The sequence below is a fragment of the Pan troglodytes genome, chromosome 23, assembly GCF_028858775.2.
Source record: "Pan troglodytes isolate AG18354 chromosome 23, NHGRI_mPanTro3-v2.0_pri, whole genome shotgun sequence".
Lineage (NCBI taxonomy): Eukaryota > Metazoa > Chordata > Mammalia > Primates > Hominidae > Pan > Pan troglodytes.
This window is the reverse complement of record NC_086016.1, coordinates 20650778-20678212: the sequence shown is the minus strand read 5'-3', so window position 1 is coordinate 20678212 and position 27435 is coordinate 20650778. Positions and strand designations below refer to the sequence as shown.

The 27435-nt window shown below is 49.7% G+C and overlaps 1 protein-coding gene across 21 annotated transcripts in view; it reads left to right on the top strand.

Annotated features, from left to right (window-relative positions):
• Positions 1 to 27435, top strand: part of MICAL3 (microtubule associated monooxygenase, calponin and LIM domain containing 3) — a 236512-nt gene that overhangs the window by 61072 nt on the left and 148005 nt on the right. The gene's annotated exons all lie outside the window — the stretch shown is intronic.

Here is a 27435-nt window from a genome sequence, read left to right as displayed (position 1 = left end):
GTCCTTCGCCCGCATTTATGTGAAGGCAAGGGGAGCAAAATCATTGTCATTAAAGAATGGAGATGGCTGTCATTTCATCTCACGCCATGGGTGTCCCTAACAGTCTTCCTTTAAACATCCTGTGTCCAGCTTGGGCAACATGTTGAAACCCTGTCTCTACAAAAATACAGAAATTAGCCAGGCGTGATGACACACGCCTGTAGTCCCAGCTACTTGGGAGGCTGAGGTGGGAGGACCACTTGAGCCTGGGAGGCGGCGGCTGCAGCGAGCTGAGATCACCCCACTGCACTACAGTCTGGGCGACAGAGTGAGACCCGTTTCAAAAATAAGTAAGTAAATCTGTGTCTAGGAAGGTTGTAGCTGAAGTTAAATTATTGATTGGAATAGAAGTGTTTCTCGCTGGCTAGGTGTGGTGGCTCACACCTCTAATCCCAGCACTTTGGGAGGCTGAGGCAGGAAGATTGCTTGAAGGTAGGAGTTTGTGACTGCCTGGGCAACATAGTGAGTCCCTGTCTCTAAAATTTTTTTAAAAAAATTTAGCTGGGCATGGTGGTGTGCTCCTGAGGCTAAGGCAGGAGGATCCCTTGAGGCCAGGAGTTCAAAACCAACCTGGGCACCTACAGAAAAACAAGTGTTTGTCACCTTCCTGCCCTTTCACAGGATACAGATAAGAAGGGAGTAACACCAGCAGCTGGTTTTTATGCCGCCCTGTGTAGCTCATTTGCTTCATTTCTGTTCAAAGGGTCCTTGGAAATTGCTTATTCCTAGCACCTAAAACTATACCTGCCATAGTTAGTGCTCCAAATTTGTCGAATAATTTTCCCTTTTTAAATTCTGGTTCCCACTGCTGCAGTTCTAACCCATCCCCTTTTTTCTTGTGCTCGAGCACCCCTGGATGTGGCCTGGCCGCAGTTCCATCTTCCTTGATGCCACCCTCCTGGCTGCAATCAGGCGGTGCTGCTTTGAAGGCTCCTGTCCTCCCAGGTCCCACACCAGCTCTCCTGCCTGGCTCTAAGAGCCCTGGGTCAGCTGCCTGCCTGTGCAGCGCTGCTTCTCTACCTCTGCCCAGCCTGCGAGTGCCTGCTGAGTGCACGCCTCCAGTGGCACTGTGCTTCCTCTCCCTGAGCGGCCCTCTCTGTTCCTTCCCAGATCCCAACTCTGTACCCCGACAGCCTGCCTGCCCAGTTGAGGACATGTTTGCTTGTTCGCTTTCGCACTTACGTTAGTTTTCCCCTTGAGTTCCAGGATCTTTAGCTTCTGGAGGGTTGGAATGATGTCTCGCTTTCCTCTCCCAGCAGTCGTCACACGCCATGTGATATGTGCAGTCAGCAAGCACTCGATTGACAGACCTACCCCTCTCTCCAGTCACTGGCCTTGAAAATTATCTGTAAGAGCACTTTCCTATCTTTGCCTCATTTTGAACCCATTTTTCTGTAAGTCCTATAGTCTGTCTTAGTTTGAATGTTTAGGGAATAGGTTGTATGGATTTGCCTAGGAAAGGAAACCCCAAACAGATATTTTCAAAGGCTAATCTTGTGGTACTGCACAGCCCCGCCGCTTGCCCATTGGAAGGTGAGGTGGTGGTGAAGAGGAGCAACTGGAGGCAGGCAGGCCGTGGCACTGGTGGCAGCAGCAGGGTTGGGGTGGCGTGGGCCTGCCTTGGAAGGGGTGCTAACTCTAGAATGGCTAAGGGCAGGCCCAGCCCCAGAGTCGGTTAGGGGTGCAGGCCTTGTTCTCCCACCCACACCCCAAGTCTGGGCCACCTCCTGCCATGTTGGAGATATGATTGCTTCCTGAAGTGGCACCCAGGAGTGTGTGTGGGAAGGGGACTCCAGGAGCTCTGCAAAGCTGTTCTGGACCTGTTCAGGCTTGGCAAGGGGCTCTGGGAGCAGATCCCATGGGTGTGAGACTATGTGCCCCTTCGCTTAGGGAAGGACCATGGGGGTGAGAGGGTGGGGGGAAGGAGGCAGATTTGGAGACTGATGCCCTCCTGGTCAGATCTGAGGGGGAAGGGGCCTCCACTAGGTGTCTGTCGCCCGGGGCTGACGCTCCCCCAGTGAGAATGGCCGCAGGTTATTCAATCCTTTCTGCTGCCTCTAGTAGGACCCAGCGGGAAGGAGATTTATGTTTGTGCTTTTGTTAGCTTCTTTTTCATTATCTCTTCAGTTCTCAGACCAGAAATCTTTGCATTTCTTTCTGGTTCTCACACTTCATGTTTTATCCATTAGCAGGTTCTGTGAGCCCTGCCTTCATGTTTGGCTTCTCATTACAACCTACACTGACTCCTAGGCCAGGCCACCGCCAGCCATCCTCTGGATTTTTGCAGGCACTTCCAGATTGGCTTCCCTATGCCCACCCTGGTGTCCCTAGGTGTGCTGGCAGCTGGCAACCAGGAGCCCCTGGTAACACACGGTAGCGATGTCATTCTTCCCTGCTCAGACTCCTGCAGTGGTTCCCCTCGCACCCCAGTCAATGCCAAAGCTGCCAGGTGGCCTACCAGGTCCCGCACTGTCTAGTTGCCCTGCTCACCTCGTGACCCAGCACCTCCTGCTGAGCTCGTGCTCTTTCCATGCCTGGAGGACTCCCAGTGACCCCATGCTGGCTCCTTTGGTCCTTGCTCTGCTCCTGCTCGCCTCAGAATCTCCCTGGCACAGCTTAGCGCTTCCTCTCCTCCTTCCCCACTTTGCGGGCCCCCCTGGGTCAAATCTGACCCCGGGGCGGGTGTCTGTTTCCAAATCTGCCTCCTTCCCCCCACCCTCTCACCCCCATGGTCCTTCCCTAAGCGGACGGGGACACAGTCTCACACCCACAGGATCTGTTCCCGGAGCCCCTTGCCAATCCTGAACAGGTCCAGGTCCAGAACAGTTCGCAGAGCTCCTGGAGTCTCCTTCCCACACACACTCCTGGGCGGGGTGTTCCAGGGTGCGTGTTTCCTTCCCATATGCTGGGTTCGCATGTGTGGTACCTGTCCCCTCACTAGAACGAAGCTCCATGAGGACAGGAATTTTTGTTTTGTTCACTCTTCTGCCTTCAGTGCCTGGCACATAGAGTGAACAGTAAATATTTGCTGACTTCATTTATTCTGCATCCATTATGTCCTAGGACCAGGCTTCAGGACACATGCACACACATGTACACAGAGGCCTACATACACACAGGGGAAGAGGACATGAATCGCTGACCCCCAGTGAGCTCACTGCCTAGCGCGGAGCCCGTAGCAACAGTGTAGTGAGAACAGCACCCATGAAGAGATGCGGAAGCTACTGTAGGAATGGGAGTGAGCTAGCCATGCTGGGGCAGGGAGCCACAGCCGCGCTCAGCCTGGAGGGAAGATGCCTTCCCGGAACTGTGGTGCTGCTTTCTGTGCACACCTTCTCTTCCTGTGTCCCCATGAGGCTGAGAGAGAAGCCTCCTTTTGCTCATCAGTTTATCCACAGACGTTAAGTGCTCTTTGCTTACAGAGTCCACTCCTAGGCATTGGGATGCCATTGAGTCTTGAAGGTAGGGAAGGTATCATGAGCTTTTCGTCCATGTCAAATGAGTTCAGTTCCTTCAGCCTTGCCTTATAAGGTCTGTCTTCCATCCAGTTAATTTTTTTTTTCTGTACCCCTTCCATGTTTTCCCCCCCTTTATTTGCCTTTATTTTTCTGTCCCAGAAGGATTCTGTTCTTACGGGCAGGGAGAGCTATCTGTTTCCCTAACCTACTTAATTCTTTACTAACAAAAACAGTCCTGACCCGCTCAACCCCACCATTTTCCACACGTAGGCAGTCATCTTTGTAAACCTCCACTGGTGCTGGCTGCGTTTAGAACATACTCCATATAAAACAGGCCCTGAGGTGTGGTGGCTCATGCCTGTAATCCCAGCACTTTGGGAGGCTAAGGCAGGCAGATCACCTGAGGTCAGGAGTTTGAGACCAGCCTGGCCAACATGGTGAAACCGTGTCTCTACTAAAAATACAAAAATTAGCCGGGCCTGGTGGCAGGTGCCTGTAATCCCAGCTACTCGGGAGGCTGAGGCAGGAGAATCGCTTGAACCTGCGGGTCAGAGGTTGCAGTGAGCCAAGATTGCGCCACTGCACTCCAGCCTGGGGGACAGAGCGAGACTCTGTTTCAAAAAAACACAGGCCGATGGCTGGGCGCGGTGGCTCACACCTGTAATCCCAGCACTTTGGGAGGCCGAGGCGGGTGGATCACGAGGTCAGGAGATCGAGACCATCCTGGCTAACACGGTGAAACCCCGTCTCTACTAAAAATGCAAAAAATTAGCCGGGCGTGGTGGCGGGTGCCTGCAGTCTCAGCTACTCGGGAGGCTGAGGCAGGAGAATGGCGTGAACCCGGGAGGCGGAGCTTGTAGTGAGCCGAGATCGCACCACTGCACTTCAGCCTGGGCAGCAGAGCGAGACTCCATCTCAAAAAAAAAAAAAAAACCCCAGGCCGGGCGCAGTGGCTTATGCCTGTAATCCCAGCACTTTGCGAGGCCGAGGCGAGCGGATCACCTGAGGTCAGGACTGCAAGACCAGCTTGGCCAACATGGTGAAACCCTGTCTTTACTAAAAATACAAAAAAATTAGCTGGGTGTGGTGGCGGACGCCTGTAATCTCAGCTACTCAGGAGGCTGAGGCAGGTGAATTACCTGAACCCGGGAGGTGGAGGTTGCAGTGAGCTGAGATCACGCCATTGCACTCCGGCCTGGGCAACAAGAGCGAAACTCTGTCTCAAAAAAAAAAAAAAAAAAAAAAAAAAAACTCAAAAACAACAGGCCCTGAGACCAGGCTGCCCTGCTTCAGCCCACTTCTTGTGGTCAGTTCTGGCCCTGCTGGCTACTGTGTGTTGGTGCTATGGTCCACTCCATGGGCGGATGATTCAGTTTGCCCTGTCGAGGGCTCCCTCTGGTTTTTGGGATAGGGGAGCCAGTTTTCTAGCTTTAACAGGGGATGAGGGTGAGGATGGGGTGCAGCTGAGGCCCAAGGCCGGTGGAGGAGACACCTTAGCAGGAAGGCAGAGCTGAGCTGTGACCCCACTGTCTTTTCTTTCTTCCGTAACTGCGTCTGGCCATCTGCCATCATCATCAGTGTGTGGAGTGCATTCAACTCAGTCTCTCTGACGGTTTTTAGGGAACAGAACACAAATAACAACGTGGCCTGAGGACCCAAAGTGGCCCTAGCAAGGGTGAGTCTTGGCCGATGAGGTAATGGACAGAGGAATTGGAGATTTGTTGAGTTCTATATAGGGAGGGTTTTTCTGCAGGAGGTAGTAGAAGATAAGCTATCCAAAAAGTGTCATAGGTTAATTGTAATGGGGTCCACATTATTTTAATTGTTGAGAAAAATCTACAGGTTTATATCATCTGGGGTCCACTAAAGAGATCGTGTTATGCCAACTCATTGGGTCAGTTTTTCCTAAGATTTCAGTTATGGGTAATGTGGAATTTTTAGGTTTTTTGGGATGAATCTTCCTTGGTCTAACTCCATGAGGAAAGCTCTGCTCTTTTCTCAGTAGCAGGGCTTGCCACTTAAGAAACTCCAGCCACCACAGCTGTCTTCCATATGCAGGCACCATTTGACAGGCTGCCGTGGTGGGATCTCTCCGGGCTCCCTGTGACTGTACCATTTCATCTTCTTCAGAGCTTCTCTTAGTAAAGAAAGAAAGTTTCTTTCTTAGTTTCTTTCTTTCTTTCGTTCTCTCATTCTTTTCTTTCTCTCTCTCTCTCTCGTTTTCTTTCTCTCTCTCTCTTTTTTTTTTTTTTTGACATAGTTTCACTCTTGTCGCCCAGGTTGGAGTGCAGTGGCTTGATCTCAGCTCACTGCAACCTCTACTTCCTGGTTCAAGCGATTCTCCTGCCTCAGCCTCCTGAGTAGCTGGGATTACAGGCGCACGCGACCATGCCCAGCTAATGTTTTGTATTTTTAGTAGAGATGGGATTTTGCCATGTTGCCCAGACTGGTCTAGAATTCCTGGCCTCAAGCGATCCTCCCTCCCAAAGTGCTGGGATTATAGGCGTGAGCCATCGAGCCCAGGCTCTCAGTAAAGAAGGCTTTCTATTCACATTTTTGTATCAGTTGAGATTAGTTTCAGTCGGAAATTGCAAAATGTGGCTTAGCATGAAAGAAGATTTTCTTTTTATGTAAAAGGACTCCAGAGGTGGGAAGCCCAGAGCCAGTGTAGCCAGCTGCATGGCCATCAGGATTTTGTCTCGTTCCTTCTACCTGGACTTGCCAGCTAAAGCCTGGTGATTGTGTGGCCCACTCTATGGATTGACAGGTAGGAGTTCAATTTGACCTAACTCCACTACCCTGGCACATAGCTTTCTCATCCTTAAGGTTACCTCATAACGAAGCATGGCTGCCGGAGCTGCAGCCGTCTTTCTTTTCTTTCTGGGTAGAACACCAAAGGGAGGAAATGTAAAGAAAGGCAAAATGTTTTTCTATGTGAGAGACTCCTTTAAAGGAGTCTTTCAGGAAGACCCACACACTTCTGCTTATATCTCATTAACCAGAACCTGGAAAACATGGTCACAGCTAGCTTCAAGGAAGTTTGAGAAATGCGGTTTTGTAAGTGAGTGCATCACTGGCTCTAGTAAGATTGGGGTACTGTTACTAAGAAGGAAATCTTTCTCCAGTTGGTGTCTGACTTCATCTCTGTAGTGTCTCTCACGTGAGCACCTTCTGCTTCATGTGAGTCCACTTCTTCCTGCCCTGTATGCATGTAAGCAGTCCTCCCTCCAGACACAGGCTGGCTGTCCTCGCAGCTCTCCTTTGCTCTTCTTTTCTCGGAGCTAAGTCGTAGTCGCAGTGCAGGAGTCGGCTGTGCCCAGGCTGGAGTGCAATGGCGTGATCTTGGCTCACGGCAACCTCTGCCTCCCAGGTTCAAGCAATTCTCCTGCCTCAGCCTCCCAAGTAGCTGGGACTACAGGCATGCACCACCACACCTGGCTAATTTTGTATTTTTAGTAGAGACGGGGTTTCTCCATGTTTGTCAGGCTGGTCTCGAACTCCTGACCTCAGGAGGCCCGCCTCGGCCTCCCAAAGTGCTGGGATTATAGCCGTGAGCCACCATGCCCGGCCGGTAGTGCATGGATTTCTGTAGGTACCATAGCAGTGTCAGTGCAAAGCTTGGCATACCTGGGAGGTTGCTGCCTCTGTGTTTCTGGGCTCTTCTCCCCATCCCCTTTCTGAAACTGTCTGTTTGGAAGTTGTGATCTTGACATGTGGCCCTTCTAGCCCCATGGCTTAGCACTGTGGGGCCCCAGAGGAGTGGGCTCTGGATGAGCATGCAGCACCCTTGAACATGTTGGATTCAGCCAGTGTGGATGTCAGCATGAGACGCTGACACAGGCATGTGTGTGCCCTCTGCAGCTCCCTTCTGCAGCTGCCTCTCCTGTAAGACCAGGAATTTCAGAGGACACTCTCTCAGGAGCCCCTCTTCCTGGACATTTTCTTCCCTTGTGCTCATAAACATTCATAAACACCGTTTAATGGTCGAAGATTTTGGTTTATGACTAAAAATCTGAAATTCCTAAAATCTCTGTGGATTCAAGTCCTTAGGAAAGCTGGAGCAAACATGCAGCTGAGTGGGGAGTCGGAGATCTCTCAGATCTTTTCCCGGTCCAATCCTCAGCAGTTCTGTGATGCTGGCGGGGGCTTTTCAGGCATGAGATCTATTTCCACCTCCCACTCTAGGCTGGAAGTTGTCCAGGAAATTGTCACTGACTTATTGAGGTGCACAGCAAATGCAGCTGTTAGAAGAAATGTGGGGTTCATCTTAGAAAATGCTGCTCCAAGGATCGGCTTGAGAAAGTGTTAATTTGTAAGAATTAAATGAGGATATTATGGGATGTTGGAAGGTGGGAATAAGTGTGTGAGTGAGTGTAGGCATCTCTTGGCTTTTCAGTGGTTCTCAGCCAGGGCTCTCTCTGGATGCAGTCTGCTTCCCCTGCCACACACAGCTTCCTCCAAGGCCTTGGCTAAGTACGGCCCATTCCTCAGCCTACTGATAGCTACGTCCCCTCCTGAGGGGGAGGACATGAGGAAGGTTCCCTGTGGAGAGTGGGATGGAGGAGCATGGATTTTACTGGAACAGATGGGTAAGAGTGGGTATTGGGGCAGGGCAGACACACACCTGTTGTGAGGGTTAGGATGGAACAGGCTGCAGTGTCTCTCCTGGACAGATCCTTGCATTCTTTATGGTGCCTGCTTTCCTCTTCTACCCTAAACCAGGGAGATTTTGAAGGAGTGGAGCAGGAGAAAGGAGGTGATCACAGTGAATAGCCACCATTTACTGAGAGCTTGCTGTGTGCTGGACATTCTCAGTGGCTAAATGCATTGTCATTTAATCCTTAACAAGAATCCTGCTATATGGGTATTAAGTATCAGAGAGGCTGAATAACTTGATTAAAGTCACACAGCTAGTAAGTAGTTAAAAAAAGACTTGAAGCTGGGTGCAGCGGCTCACGCCTGTAATCCCAGCATTTTGCGAGGCGGAGGTGGGAGGATCACTTGAGGTCAGGAGTTTGAGACCAGCCTAGCCAACATGGTGAAACCGCGTCTCTACTAAAAATACAAAAATTAGCTGGGCGTGGTGATGTCCGCCTGTAATCCCAGAAATTGCTTGAACCCGGGAGGGCGAGGTTGCTGTGAGCTGAGATCGCACCACTACACTCCAGCCTGGGCGACAGAGCGAGATTCCGTCTCAAAAAAAAAAAAAAGGAAAAGACTTGAATCCAGTTTGTTTGACTCACTTGCCTCTGCCCTTAACCACACTGAGATTCTGCTGCTCTGTTTCATTTGTTCATCAAGTGTTGGAGTGTCCATGGTGTTCCAGGCATGGTTTAACGTTTGCCTGGCCAAACGTTAGCCAGCCTTTTGAATCTTTTGCTAGGCCCATCTATGTACTTCCTTGGAAAATCCAGTTTTAGCAAAGAACATTGCTGAGTGGGTTTAGCCAGAAACCCTCATTTTCTATATCTGATCCATTCCCTACCCTCCCCATGCCCCAGGTGATGTCTGATCACCCTGGCCCGTCTTCAGCAAGAATCCTGTTAGGTTGGCTGAGCCAGAATCTCCTTCCCCGTGATGTTCCTCTTGGTCATGTTTCATGCACTGACCCCACCTGCTCCTTGGCTCTGAGTTCCCACTTGTCCATGCAGTGTTAGGAGTTGAACCTGATCTCTGTCCCCCACTACAAGTCCCCAATGCGATGGTCCCTGCACCTATCATAGTGGTGCTTCCTTACTGTATTCTCGTAAGTAGCACCAAATAATTTTTTCTTTAACAGGTTCTAGGTGCTAAGGATGATAACATGAAGCCAGACAATAAAAGTTTCTATACTCGTGGAACCTCTATTCTAGCAGGGGGAGTTTCCCACCATCTTTCATAGTTTCCCTTATTACATCTCTCTCACCTCATATATTTCATATAAATGTCACACTGCTTCCCCAGAATGCCGTTTCTTTTCTTGAAATAAACTCTTCCTTTTCTTTTTCTTTTTCTTTTCTTTTTTTTTTTTTTTTGAGATGGAGTCTTACTCTGTCACCTGGGCTGGAATGCAGTGGTGTGATCTCGGCTCACTGCAACCTCCCCCCCCAGGTCCAGGCAGTTCTCCTGCCTCAGCCTCTCAAATAGCTAGGATTACAGGTACGCACCACTGCGTTCAGCTAATTTTTGTATTTTTAGTAAAGACGGGGTTTCACCTTGTTGGTCAGGCTGGTCTCAAACTCCTGACCTCAGGTGATCTGCCCACCTAGGCCTCCCAAAGTGCTGGGATTACAGGCATGAGCCACCACACCCGGCCAGTCTTCCTTTTCTCAAACACTAGAGCAAGGAGTTTCTTGTCTGTTGGACCTTGGGGTATTGATGTCCCCCACCCTGATGTCCCCTATAGCCCCCATGTCCCAGAGAGATCATGTCCAGACAGCAGGACAGCCAAGGTAGAGTACCTTCTAGGGGGCTTGGACATTCCCCCAGGCCTTAACATGGCCTTTCTGTACAGATCGTGTCCCATCTTCCCAGGGAAAGGTTCTCCTGGCTCACATCAAATTGCATTGCCCACCCCCACTGCCCGGAAGTTGTTTCAGAGGTGGGAAGGAGTAAAGGGCGTGCGATCATCCCTTAGCTGGGAGCTGACCTGAGGACTGGTTTCAGAGAGGTTCTTGTGTTCAATTTATTTTAGTGGGGTAATTTATTATTTTTCCTATGGAGTCTGGTTCAGGCCCTACAGGTAAAGAAAGCTTGGCTGAATGTTACTGTCTGCTTTCAGACCAGATTCAGGGACCTGGAGAGAGATGCCTCACTCTGATCGAGGAAAGATATGGGAGTGCTTCCCGCTGCAAACCGCGTGTGCAGGGCTGGAGTGGCTGTGCACACCTTATGCTCCTGAGCCCTGCTGGGCAGAGGATTTTGGTTGAAGTTGCCATCACTTTCCCGATGTCAGGGATGGGAGGCAGAGTCGCTGTTGTGGTCGTCTGCAGCCTTTGTTGGATAGCTGCTCAGAGTCAGGCACGGTAAAAGGCATTTTACATATGTTACAACCGTGCTCTGAGGTGGGTGTTGTCTTCTTTTGCCCGAAAAGGAAACAGAGAGGTTAAGAACTCCACCAGAGCCACATGGACAGAGCTGGGATCGAACCGAGGCTCCAAGTCCCAGTGTTCTTTCCAGTACCTCATGCATAGACCAGTCTTTTCCTCATCAGGCAGATCCTGCAGAACTGGCACCTGGGTTGCACTCAGTGGCATCTCTGACGCCCCGCCTGTGGGGACCTCTCTACCCCCTGCCTTGGCAGCAGGCCTTGGGAGCTCAGATGGCATATGATTAGCTGCTTGGTATTTTATAGCGCATGATTGGCTGCTTGGTGTTTGTTTTATAGCTTTTGGTTGGCTGCTTTGTGTTTTATAGTGTGTGATTGGCTGCTTCCTGAGCCTCTTCTCTCTTTCTGTTTCCACTTCTCCCCACACGGTGGACCCAGGTTGACTTAGTTCGGCCTCCTCAACTCCAGGCCTGTAGCGAGGGTGAGGCTGGGAGAGCAGGGTGGGGTGGAGCCAGGCTACTGAGATGCCACACACAGGCCCGTGGGCTGGATGCTGCGGATTTCCTTGGAGGTTTCTCAAGGAAATGAAAACACAAGGTTGTGTTGGAGGGGTCTGGCGAGGAGAGTGGGGTGATGGGGAGGTTGGGGGCACCTGACCCTACTTAGAACAGTGCTTACTTGTTCTAGGTGTTAGGGATAGGCTGCTAACAAAGGGTTGAATCACTTAGTCCAGTCCTGTCTTTGTACAGAAAAGGAAACCAAATCCTTTCCCAGGATGGGTGGTCCAGTAAGCATGGAGCCAGTGCTGCAGTCCCGTTCCCATCCTTGCAGTTCATTCCACCCTGGGTGTTCATGCATCACATAGCAGCCCTTGAGTTCTAAGTGATTTGGCTCTTGTGGGGCACTTTTAAGAAATTTTACGCCCGGCACAGTGGCTCACGCCTGTAATCCCAGCACTTTGGGAGGCCGAGGCGGGCGGATCACTTGAGGCCAGGAGTTCGAGACCAGCCTGGCCAACATGGGGAAACCCTGTCTCTACTGAAAATACAAAAATTAACCGGGTGTGGTGGCGGGCGCCTGTAATCCCAGCTACTCAGGGGGCCAAGGCAGGAGAATCGCTTGAGCCTGGGAGGCAGAAGTTACAGTGAGCCAAGATCGCGCCACTGCACTCAAGCTTGGATGCCTGAGCGAGACCCTGTCTCAAAAAAAAAAAAGAAAGAAATTTTAAACACTGGTTTTCTAGAGGCAAGTAGTTAATAGATAATTCTCTAGTTATTCCATAATGGAAGACTGTTTGATTTCATGGCAACCCTGAGCAGTCATTTTATTCCTCAGCAGTCATGGATTTGGTGTTTGACCTGAACAAGGTCATGTTTGTTCTTTGTGCCCCGAGTTTTTCCTTTGGCGAAGCAGGGATAATGAATACTAGATCCGAACAGCAGCAGAGTGTGTCATGCGTCACACAGGGGCTCTTATCTCTCAGACCCTTTATGATACTTGCCAGTGTGTGAAGTACTTTCCATTGCTGAATTTCGCCCACAATAGTAAGGTAGATGGAGCTTGGGTCATAGTTTGCATTTTGTAAGCATGAAGATGGACGTGGAGAGGTTGTGTGGCTCACTGAATGACGGACCCCAGGTCCAGATCCGTGTCTCCTGATCCTAATCCAGTGCTCCCGGCTGTACCACCCTGCCTGTTCACAGTGGGCACACTGCAGGGTTGCGGGTGACCTTTCCTTACAGTCTGGGCATTCATTTCTGGCTGTGGAGGAACTTGTTGAGTAAGGGCAGTGCCACTTTGAGACAGTGGAGGAAGTGGCCCAGCCAGGAAGCCAGGCCACATCACCAGATGCCCAGTTGGAGAGGGCAGTGCTTTGGCCCTTCTTCCGGAAGACCCGTGGTAGGAGACTGGCCCAGGGTGGGGCTGACAGTGGGATCAGGGTGGGGCTGACAGTGGGATTTCCTTTCCTGTTCTTTATGGGATGGTGAGTATTTAAAAATATCTCATGAAGCATTCTTTGGCGAGAGGCTGTGGTGTGCCAGAGTTCATGGCTTTAGCCTCTGAGCCTTTCCAAGTAGTGGCATTGGTGGGGCTGCCCTCCGCAAGACATCTGTCGTGAGTGTGACTCTTCCTCAGATCAGCAACAGCAGTCGTTCCCTCCCCCCAACTCATTCTCAAGCCAGTCAGTAAGACTCTCTTCAAAGGGAGTTGTCCTGTAAGTCCTGGCAACCGAGTGGTGCAGTTTAGGAGTGCTGTTATGTGTTTTAAAATGGACAGCTGGCCGGGTGCAGTGGCTCACGCCTGTAATCCCAGCACTTTGGGAGGTCGAGGCGGGAGGATCACTTGAGGTCAGGAGTTCAAGACCAGCCTGGCCAACATAGTGAAACCCTGTCTCTACTAAAAATAAAATTAGCTGGGTGTTGTGGTGGGCACCTGTAGTCCCAGCTACTTGGGAGGCTGAGGCTGGAGAATTGCTTGAACCCAGGAGGCGGAGGTTGCAGTGAACCAGGATCAATTGCACTCCAGCCTGGGCAACAAGAGTGAAACTTCGTCTCAAAGAAAAAACAAAAACAAACAAAAACAAAACGCCAGGTGTGGCGGCAGGCGCCTGTAATCCCAGCTGCTTGAGAGGCCAAGGTACAAGAATCCCCTGAACCTAGGAGGTGGAGGTTGCAGTGAGCCAAGATAGCGCCACTGCATTCCAGCCTGGGTAACAGAGCGAGACTCTTGTCTCCAAAAAAAAAAAAAAGACAGCTGTACCCTGTGAATGACCTGTGCATTTGTGCTTCTTCCTTGCCTGAGTTTTTCCCTCCTTCTGAAACAGTTTCCTCTCTTCCTGATGACACACTGCCCACACTTCTCCAGATTCTACTTAGTCCTCTACAGGCTGTTTCTGATCACATCTCTCCCTTTCTAGACCACCCCAGGGAGTCTCTGGAAGCACTTTAGCTCCTGTTGGTCAGCAGCATGGGCTTGGCCCAGGAGCTTGTTAGAAGCACAGCATCTCTGGCCCTACCCAGGCCTGCTGGACCCAGATTCGCATTGTGCCAGGCTCCCCAGGTGCTTTGTGTGCACACAGGGAGTATCTGCCCCTGCATCGTGTGTTGTCCTTATCATGTTTTATTAGGGGTCACTACCTGGCTGTTTCGTCCTCTGCTTTACAGATCCGTCTTTTTTTGGACCCCTTTGTAGCACCTGACGCATCCTTGGCATTGAGCAGGCACTACGGTATTTGAGATTGACTGACAGTCCCCATTTATTTGAAAACTTGTCAGATCATATAGGGAATTGCAGGAGAGATGTGGCAGGCACGCTTATAAAAGTTTGTGACAGAGAGGGCAAGAAAAAGTAAGAGAGGGCATAGTTAATACATTTGAATCCACCAGGTAAGGCACTGTTTGGGGAGGGGCACAGGTGTTGGAAGCAGCCCACCCTTAGCAAAGCAGTTCTCCCTGCTTCGTCGCTCACTGTGTGTGAACTTCCTGAACCTTAATTTAGTTGCCTGATTTCTACAGTGGGGTAACATTATACTCATAATGTTGCTCGGAAGATAAAATGAGATAATGCAGGTGAATCATGTCACAGTGTTTGGCCATGAGTGGTAGCTGGGTGTATGTACTTAGCTAGAGCTAAGTGTTCAGTTACATTAGTTGGATTCTTGTTAATCTTTGAGAAATCTTGTTATATTTATTTATTTTTGAGATAATTTCTCACTCTGTCACCCAGGCTTGAGTGCAGTGGCACGATCTTGGCTCACTACAACCGCCACCTCCTGGGCTCAAGCCATCCTCCCACCTCAGCCTCCTGAGTAGCTGAGACTACAGGCACATGCCACCATGTATGGCTAATTTTTGTATTTTTAGCAGAGATGGGGTTTCACCATGTTGGGCAGGTTGGTCTCGAACTTCAAACCTCAAGTGATCCATCCGCCTTGGCCTCCCAAAGGGCTGGGATTACAGGCACGACCCACCGTGCTGGCCATTTTTTTTTTTTTTTTTTTTTTGAGGCAGCATCTCACTTTGTCACCCAGGCTGGAGTGCAGTGGCACGATCTTGGCTCACTACAACTGCCACCTCCTGGCCTCAAGCTATCCTCCCACCTCAGCCTCCCAAGTAGCTGGGACTACAGGCACACGCCACCATGTGGGCACAGCTTATTTTTGTATTTTTTGTGAAGACGGGGTCTCTCTCACCATGTTGCCCAGGCTGGTATCTGGAACTCCTGGGCTCTGAGATCCACCAGCCTCAGCCTCCCAAAGTACTAGGACTGCAGGTATGAGAAATCTTGTTTTTAAAAGGGACAAAATAGACAACTTTCTGAGACTCATATTCTGTCTTCCCCTGTATTGTTCCTTGATTTGCACGATGAGCCCAAGATTCTGAGGAGCAGGGTCTGTGTCTTGTGGGTGCCTGGTGTCAAATGCTCTGCAGCTGGTATGTGAGGACTGGGGAGGGGAGGAGCAGGAGCTGGGCAGGGAGAGCACTGCCACCTTGGCACACCCCGCCTCAGGACACCATCATGGCCCCCCGGTATCCATGCTGCACAAAACAAGCTACCAAGAGGCGGAGTCCACCAAAGTGACCGTCCTGGGAGCTCTTGGGATTCCAGCTGGAGAGCCAGCAAGATTGTGGCGGCACTGTGGAAACATCCTCCCCAGCTCTTGCGCATCCTCCTGCGGGGGCGCTTGCAGATTGCTGTGGAGGGAGTAAGGCCACGCCGGAGCAGGGCAGGCAGTGGGAGTGGGGACTTGCCAGACTGCAGTGTGAGTTCTTTTCCAGTGGCAGGGATGGGAGGGAGGTGGATGACACAGGCATCTGGTAGATCAGCTCTGGAGCTTTCAAGCTCTCGTGCCTTGCTTTACAGGAGCAGAGGCTTGAGAACCCAGCACCTTAGAGTTGGTATCCTGGATCTGTACTGGCAGTTTTGTGGGTTTTTTTTTTTTTAACCTTTTGCTATTAAACACATAATGTCTGTCTGGTAGGAGACATGGTATGTGTGGATGAATTCATAACTGTATTTGAAGCGGTTTGAAGATGAGCATTGTTAAATTAGGCCAGGTACAGTAGCTCATTACCTTTAATCCCAGCACAGCACATTGGGAGGCTGAAGTGGGAGAATCACTTGAGCCCAGGAAGTTTCACCTGGGTGACATAGCAAGACGCCATCTCTACAAAAAATTTAAGAAAATATCAGCCGGGTGTGGTGGTGCACACCATCGCCTGTGGTCCCAGCTACTCGGGAGGCTGACGTGGGAGGATCACTTGAGCTCAGAAGTTGGAGGTTAACAGTGAGCTATGATGGCACCACTGCACTCCAGCCTGGACAACAGAGCAAATAAAAATAAGATAAAAATTTGATCTTGAGGGGATTGAGGCATCTTTTCTTTCATACTTTGATTTTACAATGATAGGTTGATGAAAAACCAGAATGAGCAGAATTCACTGTTCAGTTCATGTTGGTAATTCTATCTCAATGGTGCGCACAGAACACGGTGAAGGTGAGAGAAAGCTGGACTGCAAATTGGAGTTTGGAGCAAGGCAGACACCGAGGTCTTTTCCTCTTTCCTTAAGGGATTTCCTTGTCCCAGTTACCTCTTCATGAAGGGAAAACATTGTCTCATTGGCAGTTTGGCCATGCTGGGGGGCCCACTGTCCTCTGGGTGTGTAGAGGCTGTCTTGGCGGGCACAGCCTTGCTGGCAGGGCCCAGGCTGCAAGATGAACGCGTGCAGCGGCTGTAGGCTGGCCTGGGAGAACGAAGTGGGGAGAGGGGGCCAATCCAGCCATGTGGCCTTGCCGCCCGGCTCTGATCTTAGATGGACAGCAGATATTTGATGTGCTGCGTTTCTCTTCTGAAGTCTCACTCCTCCTTTCTTTGTGATTTAAACAATTTCTTCCCTCCCACTTTTTGTCCAAATTCCTCAGTCCATACTCTTTGAAATCTGAAGTATGGAGAGGCGATACCAGGGCCCTCCCCACCCATCTTCCGGCTTGGCAGGCGTATCATGTGGTTCAGCTGGGCCCTTTGCTGGAGAGCAGAGGGAGGGGTGTTCCCCAGGGAAGAGGGCAGGAAAGACCAGAGGTTAAAAATAGGCAGCTTGTAGGAACTTGCCCACCACTCCCTCGGGTCCTCCTGTGATGCGCACGCTTGGAGTAGAATGGCTTTGGAGCAGAGAAGGGGAAAATAGATCAGCCCTCACTTAAACATCACACTAGCCATTGGCATTTCCTCTATCTTCCACATAAGAGGAACTTTCCCCAATCACCTGGTGGTTTTGGATTTGTGTCCCCTGGTACTTTGGGGATGTGTCCACATGTGTGTGCAGTGCCTCTGTCTGCGTGTGTGTGGCGCTAAGATGACTCAGTGTCGCATGTGCTGAGACATTCCGGGGCTGCAGGTGGGTGTTCTCACAGAGGCTCGCCTGAGGGATCTTTTGCACATACAAAGATGTGTCCCATTTATAAGTTAGTTCCCTACACTAAATGAAAGAACTCTCCGGGGCCGTCTGTGTGCAGTGAATACACATGTGGGTCGTTGTTTCACACGGGCGGTGTCCTGGTTGCAGGCAGAGTGTGAGAATGCAAGCTGTGCTGGCTGCTCTGATATGGTCCACAAGCTATGAGGCAGCTTTTGTTCTCTTTTTGTTCTTTTCGGAAGTAGGGGTGCCTGCCCACCCCCGAAGCCAGGGAAAGTGCAGTCTTCTCTGGCCTCCTGGTCAGGTAGAGCTGCTCCGGTTAAAACTGTCAAGAGCATCCTGTCTCTGCTCCCTGGGACAGCCACAGGGGACTCCCAGGAATACCCAGCCAAGGACTTGAGATGCTGCCTGCTTTGTCATCTGTACCTGCTTGCCACACTCTCCTCCACTTAATACCCTGTTGTTACTAGCCAGGATTTCCTGTCCTGACTTTCAGTCTGGATTTTGAATAACTTGATAAGGTGATTGCTTTCAGATCCCTCTGGGCCTGTCTGCCCCTCCCTGTAAGCTGAGAGAGCAGCTGGGCCCTTCAGCTTCTATGGCCCTTCTGCCACCGAGTGAACATGCTCCTGTGGGGCTTGGCCTGTGTGACCCACCTCATCCCTTTTGTCTCGGTCTTCCTGCTAAATACAGCCTCTTCTCTCCCTCATCCCTTCTTTCTCTGCTCTCTGGGCAGAAGAGAAGCTTTGGCTGTAGTCTTTGATGTGGGAGGCTAGACTGGAAGGCATTCTGGGTGGGGGAGGGAGGTGCCTGGTGGAATTGGGGCGTGTGGGGGCTGTGTGGAGAGGGGCCCGCTGCCTTTACCGAGCCCCTCCCCTCCCTGGGCAGTAGGGTGCGTGTTACCCCTTGCTCTCCACATCTCAGGGAGAAGAACCCAGGTCCTCATGTGAATCCTGCTGTTTTACTTGGGGACACCCGGGAGTGTGAATGCGTGAAGGTCTTCCTGGCTGGTGCCTTTGTTTCGGGTTGTTTTTCTTTGAGGTGCCTCTCCTACTTCCACAGGGCCTGTGCAGGGGTGCTCAGAGCCCACAGCGGATGTTGGCAGCGCGTGTGCAGGGAGCTGGCCAAGGACCCTGCTTTCTGTCTGGGCCAGCGCCCAAGGTGCCCTCTTAATTTAGATTTTCATGTGCATTAGTGGACGAGGGTGAAGGAGACGCAGGCCCTCGGCTGGCAGTCATCTTACGCCACCACCGGCTAGGCTGAAATGGGGAAAGAAATACGGGGATTGGGGGCTTCCTTATGGAGAAAGGTAAAGGCTGAAATGGTGTGTGAGAGAGGACTTAAGGCTTTTTTCCTGGGAGTCAGGGAGAGTTGGAGTTGACAGCACTCAGCCCTAATAGGTATAGACTGAGTCCAGCCTGAGGTATTAGACCCTATATTTATTGGCTTAATCTTAATTTTACACCTGGTCATACTGTTGAAAAAAAAAAAAAAGGTCCCCCAGTGTCTGAGTGCGAACTTCATATTTAGTGGCATTTGATAGTATATTTATTATTTCTAGTAAGTTTGATGATCTCAGAGGTGTGCAGTGATGTTACTGGAAGTGAATAGTACAGCGGTCCCCAGGAACTGTGGGGAGAACCCTGCTCCGCCTCAGCCTCTTCTCCCATCTGCTGCCGTGGCCTGCTCCACCCTCAGATGGCTGTTGGAGGACCCCGCAGCCTGTGCTTCTCTTAACATGTCCAGTTGTACCCTATTTTCAGTTAAAAATGCAGTTTCTCCCACCTGCTTTCCCCTGGAGCGGCACGTGAAAGGGTGTAGTGCCCTTCTCTTGACACCTGCCTGTCCCCGCAGTCCCATCGTCGGTGGGTGTGTGTGCTCACTGCTGCCTGGCACTGCTGGGTTCTCAGGAGCCCTGCACGCCGAAACTTTGCATGGAATGTTGCCCTTGTGCCATTAGCAAAGCGGAGGCTGGGTCGGCTCTGCTCTCCCTGCCTCCGACTTCATTGTTCGGGACTTAATGTAATAATATGCTTGAACAGGCGGGAGATCACATTAGCTTGGCTCTGCAGTTGTAAACAATATTTGCTCTGTGAGCATTCTCCTTCACCCCCTGCTCTCCTGGAACCCTGCGCCCTCTCCTACTGCCACCCCCTCTCTCCTTGCATATTCTAACCTTGGCTAAACAGCTTCATTCATGAGATGGCCAGTGTTTTCTGGGAGGAAAGTGGCTGAAAATAATGAAGTCCTGAGAACCTCTAGCTATGACGCACAAGTAAACACTGGTTAGTTAGTTTCTGGATGGAGGTTTTAACTGATGTCCATGTCAACCAAAGTCTTTTTCTCTCTCTCCACTGGAGTGGAACCCTGTTTGAAAACACACACACACACATGCACTCAGGTACCAAAAACAGCTTTCCTAAGGCCCTGACTCTGTCCTTGGCAGGGAGCACTGGGCAGATGGGACAGAGGCTTCCACTGTCAGTGTTGGCAGGGGTGGGAGGTGGAGAGGGGCAGGAGTGCAGGTGCATCCCTGGGGTGCCTGTTTTTTTCCATAGAAAGGTTTTTGTCCTCTGCTTCTCACTCTCTTCTATAGTTTGATGTAGAAAAAGGTAAAAGAAAAACTCCATCTCTCACCTGCACTGCCTTTTCCAATTTAACAATTGCAGTGGTTGGTTTCACAGACAAAACCTGCTCCACCTTCTCTGTGCTGATTGGTGGCTGATGATGTCATGGCATAAAGCTCAAACTGATTGTTTTCTCTATGGGACAGGTCCCAAAACAGCAGACAGCAAAGCTATTATTGCTCTTTTGTTTCCTCCAGTTTACGCTATCAAACAAGATGGGAAAGGTGGGAGCAGAGCCATGGCTGCACATCGCCTGATGTATTTGTAAAGCTCAACCTTGCGCACCTTGAGTAAGGAGGGCTTCTCACATCAGGAAAAAGCCTTTGTTTTTCACGAGAGCAACAATACTTTTTTCACTGGAGATATTTTGCCTGTCTGCTTTAATCTTCTCTGTTAAGAGAAGGATAGATGCAGCTCAGGGTGCGGTGGCTCATGCCTGTAATCCCAGCACTTTGGGAGGCTGAGGTGGGTGGATCACCTGAGGTCAGGAGTTCGAGGCCAGCCTGGCCAACATGGTGAAACCCCGTCTCTACTTAAAATATAACAAATTAGCCAGGCATGATGGCAGTTGCCTGTAATCCCAGCTACTCGGGAGGCGGAGTCAGGAGAATTGCTTGAACCCTGGAGGCAGAGGTTGCAGTGAGCTGAAATCGCGCCATTGCACTCAAGCCCGGGCGACAGAGCGAGACTCCATTTTAAAGAAAAAAAAAGAAGGATAGATACAATTTCAAAGAAATTTCTTCTGGCCCAAGAAAGAGTAGGAAGAGGAGTTGATTTCAGGGAAATAAAAAATAATCAGAAGAATGTCACTCGGTTCCTTTGCAGAGCTTGGGAATTCTTCCTGCTGTCAGCATGTGTCCATCATAGAGGTGAACTGTAGTTCTGTAGCAGTGGCTGTGTTGTGTGAGTTCAGCATCGCCTGTGTTCTGAAGGGCCTGAGGGCAGAAGCTACTCAATGAGATCTGCTTTCACCTTGGACCTTGCTGGGTCTGCTGTGCTGTAGAGAGGACGGTCGTGCAGCTGGGAATTCGGCAGAGCAGGCCTGGCCCAAGTCTCTTAGGGCAGCACCCATCAAGCTGGAGCCCTCTGGGACTGCCCTGGTTGAACTGCGGGCCTGGCTCACCCGGTGCTGCCCAGCAGCGTCGCGGGCATCTCTAGGTGCTTGTCATCTATAGCTGTTCAGACACTCTGGAAGCCTAGTGTGAGGCCAGGCTCCCTCAGAGGGCTTCCGCAGTGGCCCTACAGCAGTCCCCTACAGGAAGCTCCCTTTTCATCAGGGATCTGCTGGCGACTGTCTTCAGACTCGGTGAGGTCTCTGAGCGTCTGAAAGCCACTCTCCTTAGATTTTACATATGATCACTGCCACTTCATGCCCATGGATCTGCACAGACCTTCACAGCTGTTTCTAGAAAGCTTGGCTGTTAAAGCCACACCACTCCGCTAAGTGGAGGAGGTGAGGCATGTCTGACAGGAGGTGGTACAGGCAGAGGACTGGATAAGCCTCCCTCCCAACCCACAGAGCTGTTCTTGGTGGGGCTGGGCTCCATTTACCTTCTGGAGCACCCTGGGCTTTGATTTGTTGGGTGAGAGGAAACTCTACAGCTGGCTGGACAGCCACGGTCACTTGGTGCATGGACTTCCTTCGCCCACTTGGCTGTGCTTAATTCTGTGCCTCCCTGCAAGCATACAATCACCGGGCTATCTTTAGCGATGTTGCGGTGTGGCTGCACCTCTGGAGAGACAGAATGTTACAGCTGGTTCACATTTTCCTGAACAAAACAGACACGCTCCGAGATTAGGCAAGTCGTTTCCTTGAGTGCTGTGGCTGGGCGCCTCTCCTTGTAGTTGTCTTAAGGCTGGGGGTCGGAGGAATTTGCCACACAGATGGTTGACGTGCAGGTAAGGGAGAAGGCCCACTTGAAGGTAGGTGAACCTCTGCCTGTTCCGCTGCCTGTGCTGCAGCCCCAGGCCTTCCTTCTGCTTTCCCCCTCCTGGGCCCTGGAGGCACTTTAGAATGGGGGTGGGAGGGAGCGATTGACCACGCCTGCCCCAGGCCATCACAGATTCTGATTGGATGGGTCTGGATGGGGCCTGAACATTGGTGTAGTTTTAAAGTTCGTCAGTGATTCAATATGAGCTTTATGTATACCCTGTGAAGGTCAACCAAACAGCTAACCTCACAGTATAGTAAAAATACATTTTTCTTCTTCGCTTCTCAGTTCCTGTATCCCAAGAGTGGCATATGGAAAGCATGTGGCAGTTACTTCTCAAATTGAGAACTGCCTGAATTTTATGAACAATGACAGCTGTTGCTCTGGTGTAGCATTTGAAGCTCAACCTGTTTCTACTTTCCGTCTTTTGACTTCCATCTTTGCAGGGGACCCCTTGTCTCCTGGGAAGAACCCAGTGGCAGGGTCTCCTGCAAGTCCTCATAATCCATTGGCCTCTCTCCAAGCCCCAGACACTTTTCTTCCAGAGAAGCTGAGAATGGGGATGTGCTCAAGATCACACCTGCCATCATCATTATCCACTGATTGACAGCCATCATCTCCACCCCAGAATGACTAGTTTTCAACTTGGCTGACATCGGTGCCGGTGTTGACATAGTTCACTTCTCTAATGATGGAATCTCTTTGGGCAGGGGTCTTTTGAGTCTCTTAGGGCAAATGCAGGCTGAGAAAAATGATGTGGAGCAGTTCTGAGTGAAGACTTGTTATGAGACGAAGAGAGCAGGTGAACCGTGGGGTCCAGCTGGTGTGGATGAAGCACCTGCTGTGTTTGAGACGGAGTGGAAGCAGTACTCTGCTTGGCCCATTCATCCCGTGGCCTAGGCATAACTGAGTATCTCATGCTTTCTTTAGTGGGTTCATCCCGTGGCCTAGGCATAACTGGGTGTCTGGTGCTTTCTTTAGTGGGTAGGTTGGGGAGGAGTGGATGGGCTTATAATTCCACCCAGGGCTCTGATATCACAGGAGTTTACATGGCATTTGGCTTGTTTTGTGTAAATCATCCTACCCTGATTAAATACCTCTTGAGCTGGCCTCTCCTGTGAGGTAGGGCTTATAGCCTTTCCTTTGAGAAATTAGTCCACAGATCTGGAAAAGGTTCTTTAACTGCTTGAGTATTCTCTGCCTGATTTTGACTGCCTCTTCTGCCTGGTTTCCCTTTCTGATCCTCTCTCTGGCTGCCATTGCTTTTGTTTTTATGATATATTCTTGGATTTACCCTACCTTTGCCTCTTTCCTCGTAATGAGCTTATTTTTTATTCTTTTACTCTCAAAGTTGTCATATTCTTCCCTGTATTCTGCCACTAGACTATTTCATGGAACTAGTCCTTCACTGTTCCCTTTCATCTTTGGGTTTGGTTTGATAAAGTTGTGATGTATAGGTTTAACAGCCTTCATCAGAATCAGTTTTCTTATTCCTTCTTTTTCCTTCTTCCTCCTCCTCCTTCCTTCCTTCTTCAGACAGAGTCACACTATGTCACCCAGGCTGGAGTGCAATGGTGCGATCATAGCTCACTGCAGCATTGATCCCCTGGGCTCAAGCGATCCTCCCACCTCAGCCCCCTGAGTAGCTGGGGCTACAGGTGCATGCCACCGCGCCTGGCAGGATCAGTTCTCTTTATAGGCTGACTCACAAATACTTTTCACCATAAGAAGTCTTATTTTGGAAGTTGTATCCAACTGGCCCTGAAAGGGCAGATAGTAAAATGACAATTGATTGATACATTGAAAATAATCAGATGGTGGCATTTCCTTGCCTCGGCTTTTGTCCTTAACTTCAGAGGGATGAAGTCCAGGGGCCTTCTCTGGTGATCTGAAGGCATGTTCTGGCTGGCCTAGGAGTGGTACAGGACTGCCGGCTGTGGTGCTTTGACTCTAGGGGATTATTAGTATCTTCAGTAAATACAGTATGTACATACTTCTGTGCCTGCGGAAAAGGGCTCAGGTCATTAGTGTGCAGTAGTGTTGCTGGTCCCGATGTCTTTTAAATTGGTTATCCAAGTTTCCATGGTGTCTTGCGTAGAGTAGCTCTTTTTGGCGTTAGGTAGGCAGAAGTGACTGAGACTATTTGCTGTAGAGGAGGGCAGTTGCTCTAATTTAATGTAAAGATAGGAAGATAGGAGCCTGGTTTCCCAGTCACTCTCCAGCTAGGGAGGGCTTTTCATTTCTACATGTGGAAAAAAGTGTTTGTCTAGCTCCTTTGGAAATCATTGATGCCATCTTAACAGAATTGCAGAGAGAGGCAGGTCTGTTCTTCATAAGGTATAGAGGGTTGAGTCAGAGCCCTTCATGTGGCCCAATTCACTATCCAGAATTCAGCCCAGTCTCCCAGGCTTCCCGCCCTGCCTCTGGAGTTTGGCCTCCTAGGGGGATGGCAGGGATAACGTGGCTGCTACTTGCCCCTGCAGCACCTTTGTGAGAGGGCAGGAGGTGCAGCCCTTCTTCTTTGTGGCACTGGTCCTCAGCTGGTGTGTGACTTGCTGAGTTGGGTGCCGGCTGAATCTCAGGCCCTGTTCCCTGACCTGCTTTGTCTTGGTCTGTTTTCTGTTGCTTGTAACAGAATGCCTGAAACTGAGTGATTTATAAAGAAGTGAAATTTGTTCTTAACAGTTATGGAGGCTGGGAAGTCCAAGGTTGAGGGGCGGTGTCAGGGGAGGGCCTTTTTGCTGGTGGGGACTCTGCAGGCTGTGCAGGGCTGATCACGTGGCAAGGGAGCTGAATGTGCCAACTCAAGTCACTTTCTCCTCTTCTGAAGACACCAGTCCCACTCCCATGATAACCCATTAATCCACTAACTCATTAATCCATGAATGGATTAGTCATTAATTCCAATGACTTCCTGAAGGCTCCACCTCTCCATACTGCCACATTGGAGATGAAATTTCTACATGAATTTCAAAAGGAACAAACATTCAAACCACAACACCCCTTTACTGGGAGTTTGTATACTGTACATGGTAGCCAGGGGTGGGAGCAAGAGCCTGAGACTCACGCAGATCATGAGCTCTAATGCCTGTGTAGATGTGTGCTTCACCTTCACCACGTGTTACCCAGATGGTTTTTGCTGCACATGCTGAATGACCTTGAGATGTCAGCTTGAGCCAGGAGCACTGGTGTGGAGGAGGGTGGGCTGACTTTCACAAGTGAGCAGTGGCCTCACCCTCTGCCACGCTTCCATTTAGTCCTTTAAGACTCTGGGTATCAAAGCATCAGCTTAGACCAAGGGACTCCTCATTCATTTCAACACCCAAATCTGTTGTCCAGAATTGTGCTTGGTATCAAAGTGCAGCACAGTGGTCTGCCAAGTTTAAGCTCAGGAATGCACAGAATCCCAGCAGCCTAATACAGCCTCCTCCGTTCGTAAGGAGGAGCATTGGTAACACAGCAGCGTAGGGAAAAGGCAGCCCACCCCTACCAAATCTGTATTACCTGTGGAGCTGTGTTCATGGCTGAACCCTGCTGAGCTTGGCTGTATGTCCAGCTATTGAGTGATCTGAGTTCAAACCTACTTCCCTCCCGGTTGGTTGCTCTGGTCCCCCTATGGAGGTATTAGTTTGTATTTCATGCTTGACACCTGTGAGTTCTTTGTGGGGAAGTGGAATAATTACGGCTTTAAAGTGAGGCACTCTTGAGTTTGAATGTTGTCATCCTCTGCTTATTAGCTGGCCAACTTAATTACCCTGTTATCCTGAGTTTTCTCATCTGTGCAGTGAGAATCATGAGTTCTTACTGGATTGTTGTGAAGATGAAGTGAAAATATTTCTGTGAAGGGCCCAGGACCATGCTTGACACTTTAAAAAAATTTAATAAATAAAGATAGATACTATAATCAGCAAGACACGGCCGACAGACCTCTCATGCCTCCTCCTTGCAAGAAAGGGATGTTTGTAAAGTCTTGTACTGAGCTTGACATCTGACCTTGAAATATAACTGTTTGCCAGAAGGTGAAGAGAATATGTGCACTTTTGCAAGTAATTTGTTGGCTTCATTCATATCTTGACTGCTTTAATGCTGAAAAGATGAGACATGGTCCTCACTCCCAGGAACTCATGAATCTGGGGAGACAATCACGTAAACTGGTTATGAGAGAATAATTAAACTTTCCAGGTGTCATGATAGAGGTTAGTCTGAGGTATGGTGAAGTTAGCAATCTGTTTTTGATAGCAATCCATCTTTTTTATTATTATTAATTATTATTTTGAGACGGAGTTTCGCTCTTCTTTCCCAGGCTGGAGTACAATGGCGTGATCTTGGCTCACCGCAACCTCTGCCTCCTGGGTTCCAGCGATTTGTCTGCCTCAGCCTCCTGAGTAGCTAGGATTATGGGGATGCGCCACCACGCCTGGCTAATTTTGTATTTTTAGTAGAGACGGTGTTTCTCCATGTTGGTCAGGCTGGTCTCGAACTCCTGACCTCAGGTGATCTGCCCACCTTGGCCTCCCAAAGTGCCGGGATTACAGGTGTGAGCCACCACGCCCGGCCCATCTTTTTTGTTAAATAAGTATGGGACTGAAGTAGATAGGGGGGAAAGCTAGACTTTGGCCTTGTCCAATTTAAAATAACATCCTTGGAGAATTGATGGGTCCTCAGAAGGACCTGTGGTAGAACAGTTAGGGAGTATTTCTTTGGCATACTTAAAAGTAGTAATGATGGAAAGAAACCAAAAGAGATAAAGCAGGTAATTTACCATTTAAGCAAGTGCCATTGGTAGCTTGCTGTGTGACTCAGGATGTTATTTCATCTCTCTTGACTTCTGTTTCTGCATCTGTCAAGAAGAGACATCAGCATCAGCCTTCCAGACTCATGGAACTACGAGTTGTAAGTGGGATAATCTGCATGGAAGTATTTGGAGAAGCATGAAGTGCTACCTACATACGTAGTGGGGTTGGGGACACGTGCATAGTCATCACTGTGCTCTTGCAGAGGAAGGTGGCATCAGAGAGGAGACCTACCAAAGGAGTCAAGACCAAGCACGTGCTGTTCCCTCTTGTCCTGCACACCTCTGCTTTAAGTTACTCAGAAAAGCTTCTCTGACTTAGGGCCTCTCCTACTATTTTTTGTTTGTTTTTGTTAATTTATTGGTTTAATGGTAATTTCTTTTTACAATAATGACTTTCAATTCTAGAGAATTTTTTAATTGAGGTATAATTTTCATGCAAAATAATCCACAGATATTTTTAAGTCTTTAGGTGGGCATTGACAGATGAATATATATCCACATAATCTCCATAATCAAGATATAAACTCTTTCTGTTATCTCAGAAAGTTTCTTTTTTTTTTTTAATTATACTTTTAAGTTCTAGGGTACATGTGCACAACATGCAGGTTTGATACATAGGTATACATGTGCCATGTTGGTTTGCTGCACCCATCAACTCATCATTTACATTAGGTGTTTCTCCTAATGCTATCCCTCCCCTAGTCCCCTACCCCACGACAGGCCCTGGTGTGTGATGTTCCCCGCCCTGTGTCCAAGTGGTCTCATTGTTCAGTTCCCACCTATGAGTGAGAACGTACAGTGTTTGGTTTTCTGTACTTGTGATAGTTTGCTGAGAATGATGGTTTCCAGCTTCATCCATGTCCCTGCAAAGGACGTGAATTCATCCTTTTTATGGCTGCATAGTATTCCGTGGTGTATGTGTGCCACATTTTCTTAATCCAGTCTATAATTGATGGACATTTGGGTTGGTTCCAAGTCTTTGCTATTGTGAATAGTGCTGCAATAAACATACGTGTGCATGTGTCTTTATAGTAGCATGATTTATAATCTTTTGGGTATATACCCAGTAATGGGATTGCTGGGTCAAATGGTAATTCTAGCTCTAGATCCTTGAGGAATTGCCACACTGTCTTCCACAATGGTTG